Raw genomic sequence first — 20,741 nt, 5'->3', positions numbered from 1 at the left:
GAGAAAAATGCCGACTCCGATGCTCAACTAGCCTCTCACAATACTTCAATCCGCAATTTGGAGGTTCAATTAGGGCAAATCTCGCAAGCTTTAAACACTCGTCCTAAGGGGGCACTACCTAGTGACACGGTGGTGAACCCGAAGGGTGGGAACAACACGGGACATGCCATGGACGTAACCTCAAGGAGTGGAAAAGGTGGGGAGGCAACAACCTCAAACCAAAGAATAAATGTGGATGATGATGTAGTGATTCAAGAAGATGAAATCCCAAGCAATGTGGTTCAAGCTAATGAAGAAGTGAGAATTGATATTGATGAAAATATGGAGGAGACTCAAGAAGAAGTGAACCCGTTTAGGGAACACATGATTGACATACCGGAACCGGTAGTGCCAAAGGCCAAGGCACCAATGCAAAGGCCTCCTCCCCCATACCCTCAAAGGCTCTCCAAGCAAAATAGCGAGAACCAATTCAAGAAGTTTATTGACATGATGAAGAGCTTATCCATTAATGTGCCATTGGTTGAGGCGTTGGAACAAATGCCCGGCTATGCAAAGTTCATGAAGGATTTGGTGACAAAGAAAAGATCAATGAATTGTGAGACTATCAAGATGACACATCAAGTGAGTGCTATTGTGCACTCAGTGGCTCTGAAATTGGAAGATCCCAGCACTTTCACAATCCCTTGCACTATTGGGAGCGCCTGATAAGTAGGGATTTTAGCCTATTAATTACTATCTTTTACTTGTGTTTTGGGCCAAAAATGCGTGAAGGTATTCCCGGAAACTAACTTAATATGCTTGCTTGCAGGGATTGTTCAAAATGAGCCAAAGGATCCATAATCAACTCATAAAGGAGTCAAAACTTGAACAAAAACCAAGACTAGGCCAAAAGATGTGGAACGCAGACCGCGACAAAAAAGTACGGCCGCGAAAGTATCAACGCGGACACAACCATTATTTCGAGGTCCGCGATATGAAGAATCTGAGAGATGATTTTTTGGGCACAAACATGAACGCGGACCGCGACAAGAAGATGCAGCCGCGAAAGTACCAGCACGACCGCGATGGGAATTCTGGGAACCGCGGTTGCTAAGGTTCAGAGAGTGCATAATTCAAGCAAAAATAAGAAGGGCGATTCGCGTCAAAGTTACGTGGCCGTAGAAGTCTCTCACGCGGACACGGTGGAAATTATGCGGTCCGTGAAACAAGGTTCAACCCAGGTCCAGATGTGAAGAAACGCGTACCGCGATTAGAATTACGCGGCCGCAAAATTTTTGCAGGGGTATTTTTATTCGAAAATTTCAGCTTAGTATAAATAGATCTTTTTGTCAATCTTAAGAATGTTATTTTTTTGCTGAGTACGTGAGACATCTTGGTTTTCCGTTTTGGGCAATTTTGTACATGATTTACCTTATATTATTAGATTTTCATCTTTTAATTTAGTATTATGGATTATATCTTCTCTTTATCTTTGATTTCTGATATTATTATGAGTAGCTAGACCCATAGCTAGGGTTGTGACCCAACCCTAGTGTGGGTATTTAATGGGTCTTGAATTTTAGGGTTTGATTGTTTATGGGTTAGTGATATTTAGCCTAGTTCATGCTAGAATTGTAGAATTAGTGGTTGCAAATACCGATTCATGCCTTTGTGACTTAGGCTCTTCTTGATAAAGAGGGACTAAGTCTAGAAAAACTAGGCTAGCAAGGAATTGGGTTGAACTTAAGAAATTGATAGCCCCAATAAAAGGGTTAAACCTGGAGATAGTAATACCCGACTTGAGCTAATATCACTTGTATTGCATGAATACCCATTTGGACTTGAGAAAGCCAAATCGGACAAAATCACTCAAACTACCGAGAGGTATAGAGTGAGTGCTTGGGTGTGATAGCTATATTACGACCCCAATCAAATCAAACTCACCCTAGATTCTTGATACCCGTTAGATATCCACCTAGGCAGAAGTCACTACCCTAGTCCTTTTAAACACTTGAAAGCTATCATAAAATATATTGTACTTAGCTTTAATCTTAGCATACAATAGAAATAGAAATAGAAGTAGAATCAACACCATCATGTTTGGAAGTGCAATTAGGAACAACACACACATCTAGATTTAGATAAAAACCTAATTCCAAATTAATTAATTCCCTGTGGAAATCGATCCCGACCTTGTTAGGTAAAACTGCATCGACCATCCTCGTTACTTAATAGTGGTGTAGGTTTGGCACCGATCAATTTTTGGTGCCGTTGCCGGGGAGTTAGACGGTTTTAGCTATCTATCTAACTATTTGTGTGTTTTGTTTTTCTTTCATTCCGTTTTCTAATTTTTGTGTGTCAATTGCTTTAGGTACCAAATGGCTCATAATGAAGCTCTCGGACATATTTCTCAGGGGGTGGAGGTAGATGAAAATGATGTGGATGAGGTCAACCTAAAACCTCAAGTACAAAGAAGAGGCCGTCCGCCTCATGACAACATGCCAAACCCTCCCCCACCTCCTCCAAGGGCAGCACACCGGGTGCTACCCAATGAAGGCTACGCAAGTGCAATTGTCCCGCCCCGGATTCAGGTGGGCAATTTTCAAATAACCAATGTCATGCTGACTCTATTGGAGCAAAGGGGTTTCTTCACCGGAGCTCCACATCAGAACGCATATAAACATCTCAAAGGTTTTGTAGACACATGCTGGGGGAGCAAGCAGACAAATGTATCTGAGGACGATTTGAGATTGAGGCTTTTCCCATTTTCACTTAGAGGGAAGGCTTTGGATTGGCTTGGGAGGCTTCCCAACCATTCCATCACCACGTGGGATGAGTTGGCTGAGAAGTTCATAGCAAAGTTTTTCTCTCCGGGTCATATGGCAACATTGAGGGATGAGATCTTAGCCTTTAAACAAGAGCCAAATGAACCCTTACATGAAATCTGGGAGCGGTACCGGACAATGGTAAAAGAATGCCCCAACAATGATATGACTGAAGCAATGATCGAGCAAATATTTTATAGGGGTATCAACACAACCAACCAGTGTGTGGTGAATCAGCTGGCAGGGGGTAACTTCATGAACACGCCATATTTAAAAGCATGTGAAATTCTAGATGAGATGGCGGACACCTCCTCAGCTTGTCAAAGTCGGGCAAACATTCCTCAGGGTGACCCTAATGTCATCCAACTTCACAAGGAATGTCATGATCACGGACAAGCCATAGCAGAATTGACAACTACTATGAACCAGTTAGCAAAGGCTCAGCTTCAGCAGGTTCAGGGGCCAAAGCAAGTAAACGCCATGGAAGGAGTGAATGTAATGGTCAAAAAGAGAAGATAACGTGGTCAACAAGTGCAAAGCAATCAAGAGCAATTTGAGCAGAGCGGTAGTGGCTACAATTAAGACGATTCTTATGATGATCAAAGTGAGGAAGTTTTATATGCCAATAATTACCAAGGTCAATGGAGCAATGCTCCAAATCAACAACGGAGATCACAAGGAAACAATCAAAATTGGGGCAACCAAGGCCAAGGGAATTGGAATAGTGGAAACAACAACAACAATCCGAACAATTGGGGGAAAAACAACCACAATTGGGGTAATCAACAAGGCAATTGGGGAGGAAACAATAATAGCAATTGGAGTGGGAACAATAATAACAATTGGGGAGGCAATGGAAACCAAGGGGGTTGGAGCAACAATAACCAAGGCAATCAGGGGTCGGGCTTTCAAAGGCCCCCGATGTATCAACAACCCAACAACCCGCCTCCATATCCGTCTCAAGGGCAAATTCTTCAAACAATGAGATAGGGCGGATAGAAAGTATGTTCAAGCAAATGATGGAAAGAAATGCCGACTCCAATGCCTAAATAGCCTCCCACAATACTTCTATCCGCAACATGGAAGTACAAATGGGTCAAATTTCTCAAGCATTGAATACTCGCCCTAAGGGGGCACTACCAAGTGATACAGTAGTAAACCCAAAGGGTGGGAACAATACAGGCCATGCTATGGCGGTGACCACAAAAAGCGGTAGAAGTGGAGATGCAAGTACCTCCAATCCAAGAAAGATAATGAATGATGATTTGGTTGTGCAAGAAGATGATGACATCCAAGCCAATTATGAGAATGTGAATGATGAAGTGAGGATAGACATTGATGACAACGTGGAGGAGACAAAAAATGATGTGAACCCGTCTAGGGAACACGTGATAGACATACCAGAAACGGTAGTGCCCAAAGCCAAGGCCCCTTTGCTAAGGCCTCCTCCACCGTATCCTCAAAGGCTTGCAAAGCAAAACAATGAAAATCAATACAAGAAATTCATTGATATGATGAAGAGTTTGTCCATCAATGTGCCTTTGGTTGAAGCTCTATAACAAATGCCGGGATTTGCCAAGTTCATGAAGGACTTGGTAATAAAGAAAAGGTCAATGAATTATGAGACGATCAAAATGACACATCAAGTGAGTGCCATTGTGCATTCCATGGCTCCAAATCTAGAAGATCCCGGTGCCTTTACAATTCCATGCACTATTGGTAGTGCTAATTTTGCCAAAGCCTTGCGTGATTTGGGAGCGAGCATTAATTTGATGTCATATTCTGTGTTCAAGACATTGGGTATTGGGCAACCAAGACCTATTTCTATGAGGTTGCAAATGGCGGACCGGACAATGAAGAGGCCGCTGGGGATTATTGATGAAGTTCTAGTTCGGGTCGACAAGTTCATTCTTCCCACAGATTTTGTGATTCTCGATTGCGAAGTTGACTATGAGGTGCCAATCATATTGGGGAGACCTTTCCTAGCAACAAGGAAGGCATTGGTTGATGTGGAAGCTGGGGAGCTCATCTTCCGGGTGGGTGATGAAAAAGTTATGTTCCACGTGTGCAAGTCAATGAGGCAGCCTAATAGCAACGAAATATGCTCTTTTGTGGATCTTGTGACGGATGTGATTGTTGATGACACGAGTGCTATGATCAATGTGGAAGACCCTCTGGAAGCTGTGTTGTTGAATCATGAGGATGATGAGAAGACATGCTTGATAGAATGTGCAAATGCTTTGCAGGGAATGGGATCCTACACATATGGACTCCGCTAACAAAGCCCTCAATCAAGGAGCCACCAACATTGGAGTTGAAGCCCTTGACTTCACACCTCAGGTATGAGTTCTTAGGCCCTTGTTCCATATTACCTGTTATTCTTTCTTCGTGCTTAACTAACGTGCAAGTAGATTCCACCCTTGCGGTGCTTCAAAGAAGGAAGAAGGCAATAGGATGGACTTTGGCTGACATTCGGGGTATAAGCCCTGCCTTTTGCATGCACAAAATCATACTCGAGGAAGATGCCAAACCATCCGTGGAACATCAACGGAGGTTGAATGAGGCCATGCAAGACGTCGTCAAGAAAGAGATAATCAAATGGCTAGATGCAGGGGTTGTGTACCCCATTTCGGATAGTTCATGGACTTCGCCAGTACAATGTGTCCCGAAGAAGGGGGTATGGCTGTGATCACAAATGAGAAAAATGAGCTGATCCCCACCAGAACTGTTACCGGTTGGAGGGTATGCATGGATTATAGAAAGCTGAACAAAGTGACCCGCAAAGACCATTTTCCATTGCCATTTCTTGACAAAATATTGGATAGACTTGCCGGGCGTGCTTATTATTATTTTTTGGATGGGTACTCCGGGTACAACCAGATTCTCATTGCACCTGAAGACCAGGAGAAAACAACATTCACCTGTTCGTATGGCACATTTGCATTCTCACGGATGCCGTTTGGTTTGTGTAATGCACCGGCTACCTTTCAGCGGTGTATGATGGCAATATTTACGGATATGGTGGAGGACTTCCTCGAAGTGTTCATGGATGATTTCAGTGTTGTGGGGGATTCATTTGAAGAATGCTTGGATAATCTTGACAAAGTGTTGGCCCGATGTGAAGAGACCAACTTAGTGCTTAATTGGGAAAAGTACCACTTTATGGTCGAGGAGGGCATTGTCCTCGGCCATAAGATCTCAAAGAACGGTATTGAAGTGGACAAAGCAAAAATTGAAGTGATTTCAAAACTCCCTCCTCCTACTTCCGTCAAGGGAGTGAGGAGCTTTCTTGGTCACGCGGGGTTTTACCGAAGGTTCATCAAGGATTTCTCAAAAGTGGTGAACCCCTTGTGCAAGTTGTTGGAAAATGATGCAAAGTTTGTGTTCAATGATGATTGCATGAAAGCTTTTGAGCTTCTCAAGTATAGATTGACTACCACTCCCATCATTACCGCACCCAATTGGAGCTTACCATTTGAGCTCATGTGCGATGCTAGCGACGTTGCGGTAGGGGCAGTTTTGGGGCAAAGGATCAACAAGATATTTCATCCGATTTATTATGCAAGCAAAACAATAGACGATGCCCAAGTCAACTATATGGTTACCAAGAAAGATTTATTAGCCATTGTCTTTGCCATGGAAAAGTTCAGGCCATACCTCATGGGTGCCAAAGTGATTGTGCACACCGATCACGTGGCACTTCGTTACTTGATGACCAAAAAGGACTATAAGGCTAGGTTGATGAGATGGGTTCTTCTTCTACAAGAGTTTGAACTTGAAATCATAGACCAAAAAGGGAGTGAGAATCAAGTGGCGGACCACTTGTCCCGCTTGGAAGAGGAGGGGAGGCCCCATGATGGCCTCGAGATTAATGATTCGTTTCCGGATGAACAACTCCTCTCCGTGTCTTTGAATGGGATGCCTTGGTTCGCCGATGTGGCTAACTTTCTTGTGACCAACATTGTCCCGAGTGAGCTCTCTTCTAATCAAAGGAGGAAGCTCAAATGGGACAACTTGGATTATTATTGGGACGAGCCATATGTTTTCAAGATTTGCAATGATGGTGTTATCCGGAGATGTTTTTCGGAAGAGAAGCAATTGAGTATTCTTGAAGCTTGCCATTCCTCGCCCTATGGTGGGCATCATGGTGGGGCGAGAACTGCTACAAAGGTCCTAAGCTGTGGATTCTATTGGCCTACCTTGTACAAAGAGGCTAGCGATCTTGTTAGGCGTTGTGATAAGTGCCAAAGAGCTGGTGGAATTTCCAAGAAGAATAAAATCCCCCTCACCACTATTCTTGAGATTGATATTTTCGATGTGTGGGGCATCGACTTTATGGGTCCATTTGTGAGTTCATGCGGGAACACTTATATTCTGTTTGCTGTTGATTATGTTTCCAAATAGGTTGAAGTTCTGGCTTTGCCCAACAATGAGGCACTGAGTGTGGTGGATTTCTTTAAGAAAAATATCTTCACAAGGTTCGGCACCCCAATGGCTATCATTAGTGATGGGGGTTCTCATTTTTAAAACAAAGCCTTCGACACTTTACTTTCTAAGTATGGTGTCAATCATAAGGTGTCAACCCCTTATCACCCACAGGCTAGTGGACAAGTTGAGGTCTCCAACAGGGAGATCAAGAGCATATTATCCAAGACTGTCAATGCAAACCGGACTGATTGGTCAAGGAAACTTGACAATGCTTTATGGGCCTATCGTACAACTTACAAGACTCCAATTGGTATGTCTCCGTATCGGCTGGTATTTGGTTAAGCATGCCATCTTACGGTTGAATTAGAGCACAAGGCCACATGGGCGCTAAAGAAGTTGAACCTTGAATGGGATGTAGTTGCCAATCTCTGGGTAGAGCAACTAAATGAACTTGATGAGTTCCGGTTCCATGCTTATTCCAGTTCGTCCTTGTATTAAGGACAACATGAAGTACTTACATGAAAAATATATCTGAAACAAAGAATTCAAGGAGGGTGACTTGGTTCTTCTATTCAACTCTCGGTTACAGATGTTTCCGGGAAAGCTCAAGTCAAAGTGGAATGGCCCTTTTGAAGTGGTGCATATAACTCCGTTTGGTGCTCTCGATTTGGAAAATAAAAATGGTGAAATCTTTAGAGTCAATGGGCACCGAGTGAAGAATTACCTTGGCAAGATTGATGATAGCCACGTGGTGGCCTTGATCCATTTCAAATGATGATGGTAACATGCGTTGTGCCGCTACGTTAAATCAGGCTCTTCTTGGGAGGCAACCCATGTGTTTTTCTTTCTTTTGATTTTCTTCTTAGATTAGGCATTGATTTGGACTAACTGGTTGTGAAGTGTATGTAGTAACTGGTTGTGCAGTGCAGGATTTTGACAGGGTGTTGGAAGTTCGCGAACCGCATGAGCATTTCACGGCAGCACATTTTTGTCTGCGGACGCGTACTTGAAAAGAGTAAAATTCCAATTCTCTGAAGTTGGACTGTCAAACAAATCCTTCAGAGATCGCGGCCGCGTTCCAATTTTTGCGGACCGCGTTGAATTTCGCGGCCGCAGCCAATATTCCGCGGACCGCGCCCATGTGCTTGAAGCTGGTCTACATAAGGTAACATAGCGCGGACCGCGATAGAATTTCGCGGCCGCGCTCAGGTAAGGCAGTGGGTTCCACAGTTGATTAGTATAAATAAGGGTTCCTTAAACATTTTACATTTCACCGCACAAAAAGCACTGTTCGTCTCATCCTGCTCTCAATTTGCATCTCATTCACATTAAGAGTTCATTTCCTACTATAATTTTACAAGTGGTATGTTCAATTCCATGATGTGATTTTATATATATTTTTTTTTCTCTTTGTTTTAATTTTTCTTTTTAGTTAGGGTTAGATACATGCCATGATCTCAAGTTAATGCTTAATTGATACTTAAATATATGTGGGTAGTGTATATATGCCTGATGGGGGCTGGGGTTAGTAACTTTGCATGGTTAATTGAACTAATTTTTGTACACTTAATGAAAACCCTAGTTATCAGTGTTCTTAGTACCGATCTTATTTTAATTTCGTGGCCGCAGTCTATTTTACGCGGTCTGCGATAGGGTAGGCGACCACGTTCATTTTTTTACGGTCCGCGCTAACCCAGTTTTTAGTTACTGAGTGATTGCTAAGATTTCGCGGCCGCGGTCACTTTTACGCGGTCCGCAGTTGGTCTTTCACAGTTGCATTCAAGTTTTCGCGGTCTTCACTTGTGAACTTCAAAGAGTCTGTTAATTGCTTTCGCGGCCTCGTTCATATTTTCGCGGTCCGCGATTGGTCATTCGCGGCCGCGTCTAATTTTTTGCGGTCCGCGTGTGTCCAAGATCAGAGAGTCAGTAGTATGAACTTGACCTCTTCGCGGCCGCGTTCACTTTTTCGTGGTCCGCGATGGGCATTCCACTGCCGCGTCCACTTTTTTGCGGTCCGCGATGCCCTGTTTTGAGAAGAACTGTTGTTCATTTCATCTATACTGCTTTAAGGCATGATTGAACCCCAATTCTAATTATCTTTCACTAATTGGGTGTTGCAGAAAATTGTGCGATCTCGTGGAGGAGCAAACAAATCAAAAGGGAGGGCAGAATCCTCCCGAGGCCGGGGCAAAGGAAAACAGGCTTTGCCCTTAGCAGCTCAAAGAATCATAAGCAAAAAGCAAACCCTCACTAGACCTCCTGCCGAATCATCAGACACAAGTGAATATCTCCTATCCCGGGAGATTTCTGAGGGGGAATCTACACAACCTCAACAAGAGGCCCAATCACAACCCTACCGCCTAATCAATGAAGCTACCTCCTCTTCTGGGTCGTCTGATGGCTCAGAGGGAGGTAGTGAGGCATCGGAGCCATCTTCCCTACCTGCTACAACTCCGACCTCAACATCTGCTCTTATCAATGTAAATGAGGATGACGAGGTCCCAGATGACAGGAGAGGGGGTGATACCAATGTGGGTGGTCTTGCTAGATCAAGGAAGCCCGAGGTGTGGGCGTATAGATTCGTGAGCGAGAAAGCATACCTCAAATTTCGAGAATGGTGGCCCCAAAGGTCACTTACCCTTGAGCGACAGTTTATAGAAAGAGATCTCCTTCCTCACAATCCAAATGTCAAGAGACAGTTTGAGAAGAGAAAAGGGTGGAAGTAATTCATCAGCAAGGTTCTGGATGCCAATGAGTACCTTGTCAAGGAGTTCTACGCAAATGTTGCCCACATCAAAAAGGGCACCACTGTGACAAAGGTACGGAACTTGAAGATACAGTTTGATGGAGACACCTTGAACAAATATGTCAGTTTTGAGGATGTGGAAGCAGTACATTATTTGGAGAAGATGGCCCTAGATGAAGAAGCCCGACCTTGGCTAGCGGAAGTAATAGCCATCCCAGGGACAACACCGGCCTGGCTCGCAGCTGGAGTCCCAATCGCCAGAAACATCCTCAGCTTTGAAGCCAAAGGGTGGTGCACATTTGTATGCAGCCGGCTTGATCCTAGCAGCATGATAATGTCATCCCACTCTCCCGGGCGATCTTAATAGCTTCCATCATGGTGGGGTATCCAATCAATGTGAGGAACCTTATGTCCCACCACATCTCCAAAGAAACTGGAAAAAAAGAAAGGTCCTACCCCTACCCCAACTTCATCACTATGTATCTCGAGGACCAAGGGGTAGAGGGGAGGCACTATGACACGAAGGTAAAGCCGAAGAAACCTTTCTCCTGGTATAGCCTCCAAGGACCGGACAACCCTAAAGCAAAGGGTAAAGCCACTACCTCCACTGGCCAGTCTGAAGAGCCAAGGGTAGTGGCCACCGGGTCAGAGCGTTCCATAGCAAAGGGACCTTCAGCTGCTATGCCTCCAGTGCATTAGCAGCGCAGTCAGCCCCAACACAGCTTCAGGTACCTCCATCAGTGGAGGATTCATTGAAGGAGCTTCTGGACAACCAGAAGAAGCTCCTGGACAACCAAAAGAAGATCCTGGAGACTTTGGATACTCATGGAAAGGTGATCAAGGATCTGTGCAAGCAAGTAAAGAAGATGAGTAAGACTCAGGCCTCAAAGGAGTCAGTGGAGAAGCTGAAAAGGGAGGTAGAGAAGTTCACTTCTACTGGAGATATCCCACTTGACTAGCTTATGGAGGAGACTGCCCCAGCAGCACAAGCAGCAGAGCATGAGGCAAACAGAGCTCCAGTTAGAGGATTTGTAGTCCCTCAGTCAGAGGATTTGGAGATCCAGTTAGAGGACCCGGAGGGAGCTGATGATCCTATGCAGTCCGAGGACCCCACTCATGAACCTGACCCTATGCAGACAGAGACCACATAGGGAGTTTTCTTTAATCTCTAACCCTTCACTGATCTTATTTTGATATTAGCATTGAGGATAATGCTATATTTTATTTGGGGGGGGGGGGTGGTGAGGGTGGTCCATTTTGATTTGGTTATGATTTGATGACATTGATATGTAATAACTATTATACTATTTTTCTTTAACTTTATTTATCGTTATTTTCACTTTTGGTATGTATATAACTTTACCATTCGATGTATATATTCATTTCCATTTTGTATATATATTCATTTCACTCCATTATTGTACATATTCATTTTACTTTCCGTAGTTTACTTCATAACTTCTTTCGTATTTTTCCTTAATAGCTTAGCTTTTTATTTCCTTTAGTAGCTTATATTTGAGTTTTTAGCTTCTTTTTACATTCTGCGTGATCAATAAGCCTTTGGTTTTCTTAATACCACGGTTCTTTCCAAAGGTGGATGTTGTGTGAACCAGGTGGCTCTTCCCAACAATGGATGGCGTGACAACCTTCTTAAGGTATTGAGTCCGTTTTCTTTTTGCTTTTATATATAGTAGTAATGAATAAAAGTGTCTCAAGCAGGCTTCACTTGATACTAACACATTTACCTTCGACCTCATGGTTAGAGACAAGTTGATTGACAAGAATAGCTCTAGTTGGGACCTTTAGACTCTTGAGTTGACTAAAACAATCATCGAGTGATTTCTTTGAGCCATTTGTGATCTTCAATCTTAGCTAGGGTTGTTGTGGGCCCTCAAATCCGTTGTCTTTAACAATCCAGTAGCTTGAGAGGTGAGGTATTGAATTGCAAGTCCAAGTCCCGTGCCAATAAGTCTAGAACTTGCCCTAAATGTTTGTCTAGGCGAAATTCTAAGTGTAGCTCGACTTGAGAAGTGATTGTAGGCTCTCCTTGGTCCAATTTGAACTGTGAAAGCTTCCGTAGTCTACCATTATGATATCCCTAGTCAAACCCTTTGAGCCTAAGCCTTTTTCATTCAATAGTCACATTACAAGCCTTTATCCATTTTATAATGACCCTTTCTTGACACCCAATCTTTCCTTAGCATTCATGATGAACAATTGGCAAAAGCATAAGTTTGGGGGAGAGACGAGAAAATTGAAAGTGATAAAAGGTTTAAAAAAAAAAAAGAATTGATGAAAAGTCAAAGAAAAGGAAGAAAAGCCAAAAAGAAATATGTCAAAAAGAAAGAGAAGGTTGAAGGGATTCAAAGAACATAATGATGAAAGGCAAGGAATGATGAGAAAAGGAGAAAAATGATTGTCATGAGTAAGAAAGAGTGACGGTTTGTCTCTCTAGTTCCCCTAAGGAAGAAGAAAAATGACTCAAAGAGTCAAGAAAGTATGAGCCAAAATGAGAAAATGGAGTGCTTAAGGAAAGATGAAACCATCATAGTTCGTTATGTCCTACCTTGATCCAAAAGACTTTATTACATCCCTGCTAAAGCCCTATATAATTTCAAGTTGAGTGAGCTTACATTAGTGGTGATTTACATAAGGGGCAAGCTTATGGTACTTAGATCCAGACTTGTGGCATTCTTTTGAGAGTGATGAGCGCTCTTCTTCACAATCCTTGTTTTGAGTGTTACATTCTAAAAAGTGAGATTTGCTCATGGAGAGTAGAGGAGGAGGAGTTTGGGATCCATAATGACTTATGTGAGAGAGCGAGCTTCCTTGATGAATTGAGTCAACTCTTAATGCTCTAGTGTCACATTAGAACTATGGAACTCAAAAGGTCATAACATGACGTTATTGATAATTCATTTGTGTTGAGGGTAATTGCTAGTCCCAATTGATGCTTGATGAAGTCACCTTAGGCCAGCTGAAATATCCTTTTCTTTTTCTTGTGAAGGCGGGAATTACCTTATTTGCTTGAGGACAAGCAAAAGCTTAAGTTTGGGGGAGTTGATAAGTAGGGATTTTAGCCTATTAATTGCTCTCTTTTACTTGTGTTTTGGGCCAAAAATGCGTGAATGTATTCCGGGAAACTAACTTAATATGCTTGCTTGCAGGGATTGTTCAAAATGAGCCAAAGGAGCCATAATCAACTCATAAAGGAGTCAAAACGTGAACAAAAACCAAGACTGGGCCAAGAGGGGTGGAACGCAGACCGCGACAAAAACGTGCGGTCGTGAAAGTATCAACGCAGACGCGGCCATTATTTCGAGGTCCGCGATATGAAGAATCAGAGAGATGGTTTTTTGGGCACAAACATGAACGCGGACAACGATAAGAAGATGCAGCCGCGAAAGTACCAAACGGCCGCGATGGGAATTCCGCGAACCGTGGTTGCTAAGGTTCAGAGAGAGCATAATTCAAGCAAAAAATGAGAAGGGCAGTCTGTGTCAAAGTTACGCAGCCGCGAAAGTCTCTCACGCGGATGCGGTGGAAATTACGCGACCGCGAAACTTCTACAGGGGTATTTTTATTCGAAAATTTCAGCTTAGTATAAATAGATCTTTTAGTCAATTTTAGGAATGTTATGTTTTTTCTGAGTACGTGAGATGGCTAGGTTTTTCCTTTTGGGCAATTTTGTACAAGATTTACCTTATAACATTAGATTTTCATCTTTTAATTTAGTATTATGGATTATATCTTCTCTTTACCTTTGATTTATGATATTATTATGAGTAGCTAGACCCATAGCTAGGGTTGTGACCTAACCCTAGTGTGGGTATTTAACGGGTCTTGAATTTTAGGGTTTGATTGTTTATGGGTTAGTGATATTTAGCCTAGTTCATTCTAGAATTGTAGAATTAGTGGTTGCAAACACTGATTCATGCCTTTGTGACTTAGGCTCTTCTTGAGAAAGAGGGACTAAGTCTAGGAAAACTAGGCTAACAAGGAACTGGGGTGAACTCTAGAAATTGATAGCCCCAATAAAAGTGTTAAACCTAGAGATAGTAATACCCGACTTGAGCTAATATCACTTGTATTGCATGAATACCCATTTGGACTTGAGAAAGCCAAATTGGGCAAAATCACTCAAACTACCGAGAGGTATAGAGTGAGTGCTTGGGTGTGATAGCTATATTACGACCCCAATCAAATCAAACTCGCCCTAGATTCTTGATACCCGTTAGATATCTACCTAGGCGGAAGTCACTACCCTAGTCCTTGTAAACACTTGAAAGCTATCATCAAAAATATTGTACTTAGCTTTAATCTTAGCATACAATAGAAATAGAAATAGAAGTAGAATCAACACCATCATGTTTGGAAGTGCAATTAGGAACAACACACACATCTAGATTTAGATAAAAACTTAATAATTCCAAATCAATTAATTCCCCGTGGAAATCGATCCCGACCTTGTTGGGTAAAACTACATCGACCATCCTCGCTACTTAATAGTGATGTAGGTTTGGCACCGATCAGCGCTGACTTTGGCAAAGCTCTATGTGATCTAAGGGCGAGTATCAACTTGATGCCCTACTCGGTATTCAAAAATTTGGGTATTAGGCAACCAAGACCCATATCTATGAGGTTACAAATGGCGGATCGTACTATGAAGCGACCATTGGGTATTATTGATGATGTGTTGGTTAGTGTTGATAAGTTCATCTTCCCGGCGGACTTTGTGATTCTTGATTGCGAAGTGGACTATGAGGTGCCTATTATTTTGGGTAGACCTTTCCTTGCTACGGGGAAGGCTCTTGTTGATGTGGAAGCCGGTGAGCTCACCTTCCGGGTGGGCGATAAAAATGTGGTTTTCCATGTATGCAAATCTATGAGGCAACCGAATAGCAATGAAGTTTGTTCGTTTGTGGACTTAGTGACCGAGGTGATTGTTGATGATGCTAGTGACATGATGAATGTTGATGATACTTTGGAGGCCGTATTGCATAATCATGATGATGATGAGAAGGAAGACTATGTGGAATGTGTAAATGGATTGCAAGGAATGAGGTCATACACTTATGAACCCCGAAAATTGTCCTTAGATCTTAAGAACTGGAAGACTCTTCCAACAAAGCTCTCAATCGAGGAGCCTCCCACTTTGGAGTTGAAGCCATTGCCTCCACATCTCAGGTATGAATTCCTTGGGCCATGTTCTACTTTACCGGTTATTCTTTCCTCTTGTTTGACTAACGTGTAGGTAGACTCTACTTTGGAGGTGCTACAAAAGAGGAAGAAAGCTATATGATGGACATTGGCGGACATTTGGGGTATAAGCCCCGCCTTTTGCATGCACAAGATTATTTTGGAGGAGGATGCCAAACCCTTCGTTGAACATCAAAGAAGATTAAATGAAGCAATGCAAGAGGTGGTGAAGAAGGAGATCATAAAATGGTTGGATGCCGGGGTTGTTTACCCCATTTATGATAGCTCGTGGAACTCTCCGGTGCAATGTGACCCAAAGAAAGGGGGCATGACTGTGGTCACAAATGACAAGAACGAGTTAATCCCCACAAGAACGGTGACCGAGTGGAGAGTGTGTATGGACTATCAGAAGCTCAACAAAGTCACTCGGAAAGATCATTTTCTACTCTCATTCCTTGATCAAATGTTTGATAGGTTAGCCGATCGAGCTTTCTATTGTTTCCTTGATGGATATTTCGGCTACAATCAAATTCTTATTGCTCCGGTGGACCAAGAGAAGACTAGCTTAACTTGTCCCTATGGTACTTTCACATTCTCGCGAATTCCATTTGGGTTATGCAATGCACATGCGACTTTTCAACGGTGTATGATGGCCATCTTCACCGACATGGCGGAGGAGTTTCTTGAGGTCTTCATGGATGACTTTTTCGTAGTCGGAAACTCTTTCAATGATTGCTTGAGCAACTTGGATAAGGTCTTGGCAAGATGTGAGGAGACAAACTTGGTTTTGAATTGGGAGAAATGTCACTTCATGGTCGAGGAAGGAATTGTCCTCAGCCACAAAATTTCAAAGCATGGTATTGAAGTCGACAAGGCCAAAATATAGGTGATCTCTAAACTCCCACCCCCTACATCCATGATGGGAGTGCGGAGCTTCTTGGGTCATGCGGGGTTCTATCGCCGATTCATCAAGGATTTTTCCAAAGTGGTGAACCCCTTGTGTAAACTGTTAGAGAAGGATGCCAAGTTCCATTTCAATGAGGATTGTATATAGGCCTTCGAATTTCTCAAGTTCAAATTGACTACTACTCCTATTATCACCGCATCGGATTGGAGCTTGCCTTTCGAGCTCATGTGTGATGCAAGTGATGTGGCAGTTGGAGCAGTTTTGGGGCAACGTATCAACAAAATATTCCATCCAGTCTACTATTCTAGCAAGACCATGAATGATTCCCAAGTCAGCTTAACAGTGACCAAAAAAGAGCTACTTGCTATTGTCTTTGCTATGGAGAAGTTCCGCCCGTACTTGATGGGTACAAAGGTGATTGTCCACACCGATCATATGACGCTTCGGTACTTAATGAGCAAAAAGGATTCAAAGGCAAGGTTAATACGGTGGGTGCTTCTATTACAAGAGTTTGATCTAGAGATTCAAGACCGCAAGGGTAGTGAAAACCAAGTGGCGGACCACTTATCTCGTTTAAAGGAGGAGGGGAGGCCACATGATGGCCTTGAGATAAATGATTCCTTCCCCGACGAGCAACTTCTAGCCATTTCAATGACCGAGATACCATGGTTCGCCGACTTAGCAAATTATCTTGTGAGTGGTATTGTACCAAATGAGTTCTCTTCAAACCAAAGGAAGAAGCTCAAATGAGATTGCCTTGACTATTACTGAGATGAGTCGTATCTCTTCCAAAATTGTACCGATGGCGTGATTCGACGATGTGTACCGGAGGAAGAACAAGTAGAAATTCTTGAGGCTTGCCACTCTTCACCATATGGTGGTCACCATGGTAGAGTTAGAATGGCAACAAAAGTGTTGAGTTGTGGATTCTATTGGCATACTCTTTTCAAGGACGCTAGCGATCTCGTCAAGCGTTGTGATGAATGTCAAAAGGGCCGGTGGGATTTCTAAGAAAAATGAGATGCCCCTCACCACCATCTTGGAGATTGACATTTTTTATGTGTGGGGCATTGATTTCATGGGTCTGTTCGTGAGCTCTTGTGGGAACACTTACATTTTGGTAGTTGTGGATTATGTGTCAAAGTGGGTTGAAGCTGTGGCTTTACCCAACAATGAAGCTCGAAGTGTGGTGGCATTTTTGAAAAAGAATATCTTCATAAGATTCGGTACTCCAAGGGCCATTATTAGTGATGTGGGATCGCACTTTTGCAACAAATCTTTTGATACCTTACTCACCAAGTATGGTGTCACTCACAAAGTCTCGACCCCCTATCATCCTCAAGCAAGCAGGCAAGTGGAAGTCTCCAACCGGGAGATCAAGTGTATTTTGTCAAAGACAGTGAATGCCAACCGAACAGATTGGTCAAAGAAACTTGATGATGCTCTTTGGGCTTATAGGATGGCTTATAAAACATCGATTGGTATTTTTCCATACTGGTTAGTGTTCGGGAAAGCCTATCACCTTCCGATGAAACTTGAGCACAAGGCCATGTGGGCATTGAAGAAGCTTAATCTTGAATGGGTTGTCGCCGCCAACTTAAGGGTTGCACAATTGAATGAGCTTGATGAATTCCAGTACCATGCTTACATAAGTCCATACTTATATAAGGACAAGATTAAGTACCTCCATGACAAGTACATCCGGAACAAGGAGTTTAAAGAAGGTGATCTTGTGTTATTGTTCAATTCTCGGTTACGAATGTTCCCGGGAAAGTTGAAGTCTATATGGAGTGGTCCGTTTGAGATTGTGAATGTGACACCCTTTGGTGCATTAGACTTGAAGAACAAAAATGATGAAGTGTTTAGAGTCAATGGTCACCGAGTGAAGCATTATCTTGGAAAAGTTGATGATGGCCATGTCGTGGCGTTAATTCATTTCAAGTGATTGATGATAATCTGCGTCGTGCCGTGACGTTAAATCAGGCGCTTCTTGGGAGGCAACCCATGTTTCTTTTCATTTTTTACTTTCTTTTTTTTAGATAGGTTTTGTATTGAGCTAACTGCTTTTGAAGTGAATTGCAGGAATGAGTGTGCAGCGCAGGAATTGTGTTAGAAAAAATTGGCCAAGTGTTGAAAAGATACGGACCGCACACATAAATTGTTTCACACTCCACACCCATTTAATCAGTTTAGATTCACCCCTGCATCCTTCATCACTGGTATGTTCAATTCGTGTTTCGATTTTTCAAATTTTTAGTTATTGTTCTTAATTAGTATAGTTATTTTTAGGCCTAAAATGTCAAATGTTCTTAATGTGTGCTTGAAATTGTGTAGGTAATTTCATGTGTGCTCATTGGGGACTGGGTAAATCATCCATCTTGTTTAATTTGCAAATACCATGTCTAAATAATGCAAAAATTGCAAAACCTTAGTCAGTGCCATTTTGTTTTTGAATTGTGCGACCGCACACAAAATTGTGCGGTCCGCGGATCTTGAGTTAGTGAAAAATGTGATACATGAAAAGTGCGGACCGCACTCAAAATTGTGCGGTCCACAAAAACATTGTGCGGTCCGCGAAAAAATGTGTGCGGCCGCACTTTGGAACTTTAGAGAACCAGTAGTCTGAACCTGGTTTTGTGCGGTCGTACTCAAAATTGTGCGGTACGCACTTCAGCATGTGTGACCGCACTTTGAAATTGTGCGGTCCGCACAAGGCAGTCTGCAGCCGCACTCAATATTATGCGGTCCGCACTGTCTCTTTTGTACAACTGATTTCCTGCAACTATTAACATGCTTCTGAACTTTAACTAACTTATGTGCTTCATATAGCAGACAATGGTTCGATCACGAGGTAGAGGTGATACATCTAAAGGAAGGGGTGAACCCTCCTGAGGCCGAGGAAAAGGCACTCAACCTCTGGGAGTGCAATCTAAAGCAATAGCCAAAAAGCCGACCACTGGGAGAGGTAGGGCCACAAAGCCCTCAGAATCAAGCTTGTATGTCCCGTCTAGGGAAGCCTCCGAGTGTCACTCAGTGGAGGTACAACCTGAGGCCCAGTCCCAATCACCACAATTCACTGGGAGATACCAATTGCGCAACGAACCCTCCACCACAGTAAATTCTTCTGAGGGTTCCAATGCCGGTAGCCAGGGTTCAGAGCCCTCTTCTACACACACCTTCTCTGCACCAGTTGCAGTAGATAATGATGATGATGTTCCCGAGGATAGTAGGGGAGGTGACACTAGAGTGGGTGGCCTAGAGAGGTCGAAGAAGAAGGAATTGTGGGAAGACAAGTTCATGAGTTTGACTGGCCCCAGAGATCGCTCATACTTGAATGACAATTCTTGTTGAAGGATTTTGATAAATACAATCAAATATCCTTAAACAGTTCAGGGAGCGCAAAGGGTGGATGTGGTTCACCCAGAGTGTTATGGATGCCAAAGAGCACTTGGTACGAAAGTTTTATGCCAATGTGGCACACATCAAGAAGGGTACCAAAGTGACCAAAGTGATAAATTTGAAAGTTAGATTCGACCTAACCACTCTGAACACTTACCTGGGATTCAAGGAGGTAGAGACAATCCAGTACTTGGAGAAGCTTGTTATTAGTGATGCAGCTCGCCCTTGGCTAGCAGAGATGTTGGCAGCACCAGGACCACTACCACAGTGGATCATAGTGGGGGTTCCCATTGCACGGGCCACCCTCAACTTTGAAGCAAAGGGGTGGCAAACTTTTGTGTGCAGCCATATTGACCTAAGCTAGAATGAGAACAATCTTCCGATTCCCCGAGCAGTTTTGGTGGCATCTATCATGGCCGGGTACCCAATCAATGTGGATGCCATCATGTTGGCCAACATGTCAGTGGTTATCCGGAAAGATGAAAGCTCCTACCCATATCCCAACACCCTCACAGAATATCTCACATATGCAAAGGTGAAGCCAAGGAGTTTTGATACAAAAGTACGGGCCAAGAAGCCCTTCTTATGGTACTACTTGCAAGGTCCGGGAAACCCAAAGTTCAAGGGTAAGGCAACTACCACCGTTGGACAGTCTGATGAGCCATCTGTGGTGGTTACAGATTTTGCTGCTGAGCCATCTACAATTCTCATGCCTTCCACAGCAGTCGGTCCTTCCACCGAGACATCTGGCATGCCACCACCCTCATCTTCTAGACCATCAGCATCAGCATCAGCACCAGTGCATGCCTCATCCACATATCCACTCACTGCGCTGTGAGTCTCCCAGACATTGGCGAGTCTCAACAACTAGATGCAGACAACTACTTCAAAGCTGTCTGATATATCCATTGCTGATGCAGCAGAGTCGTCTACACCAGCAACACCACAGGTTCCTCCGTCAGTGGAGAAAACATTAAAGAAGATCCTGGACAACCAGAAGACCATTATGGATACACTAGTAGCACATGGGGGAGCTATTGAGGAGTTGGGCAAATAGGTGAAGAAGATAAGAAAATCCCAAGCCTCGAAGAAATTAGTGGAGAGATTGAGAAAGGAGGTGACAAAGATTGTAGGAGTTGGTGATTTACCATTTGACCTACTGATGGAGACAGATCCATCAGTACCAGCAGACCTAACAGCACCATCGGCAAAGGCACCAGCTGGCCAGTCTGACGAGCCAGACCTTGCCACCCATACT

The 20,741-nt window shown here is 43.3% G+C and overlaps 1 pseudogene; it reads left to right on the top strand.

Moving 5' to 3' along the window:
• The first annotated feature begins 4,366 nt into the window (after positions 1-4,366).
• On the top strand, positions 4,367-19,847 carry LOC138895065 (uncharacterized; annotated as a pseudogene).
• The last annotated feature ends 894 nt before the right edge of the window (positions 19,848-20,741 follow it).

This window comes from Nicotiana tomentosiformis, chromosome 7, assembly GCF_000390325.3.
Source record: "Nicotiana tomentosiformis chromosome 7, ASM39032v3, whole genome shotgun sequence".
Taxonomy (NCBI): Eukaryota; Viridiplantae; Streptophyta; class Magnoliopsida; order Solanales; family Solanaceae; genus Nicotiana; species Nicotiana tomentosiformis.
This window is presented reverse-complemented; position numbering and strand designations above follow the sequence as displayed.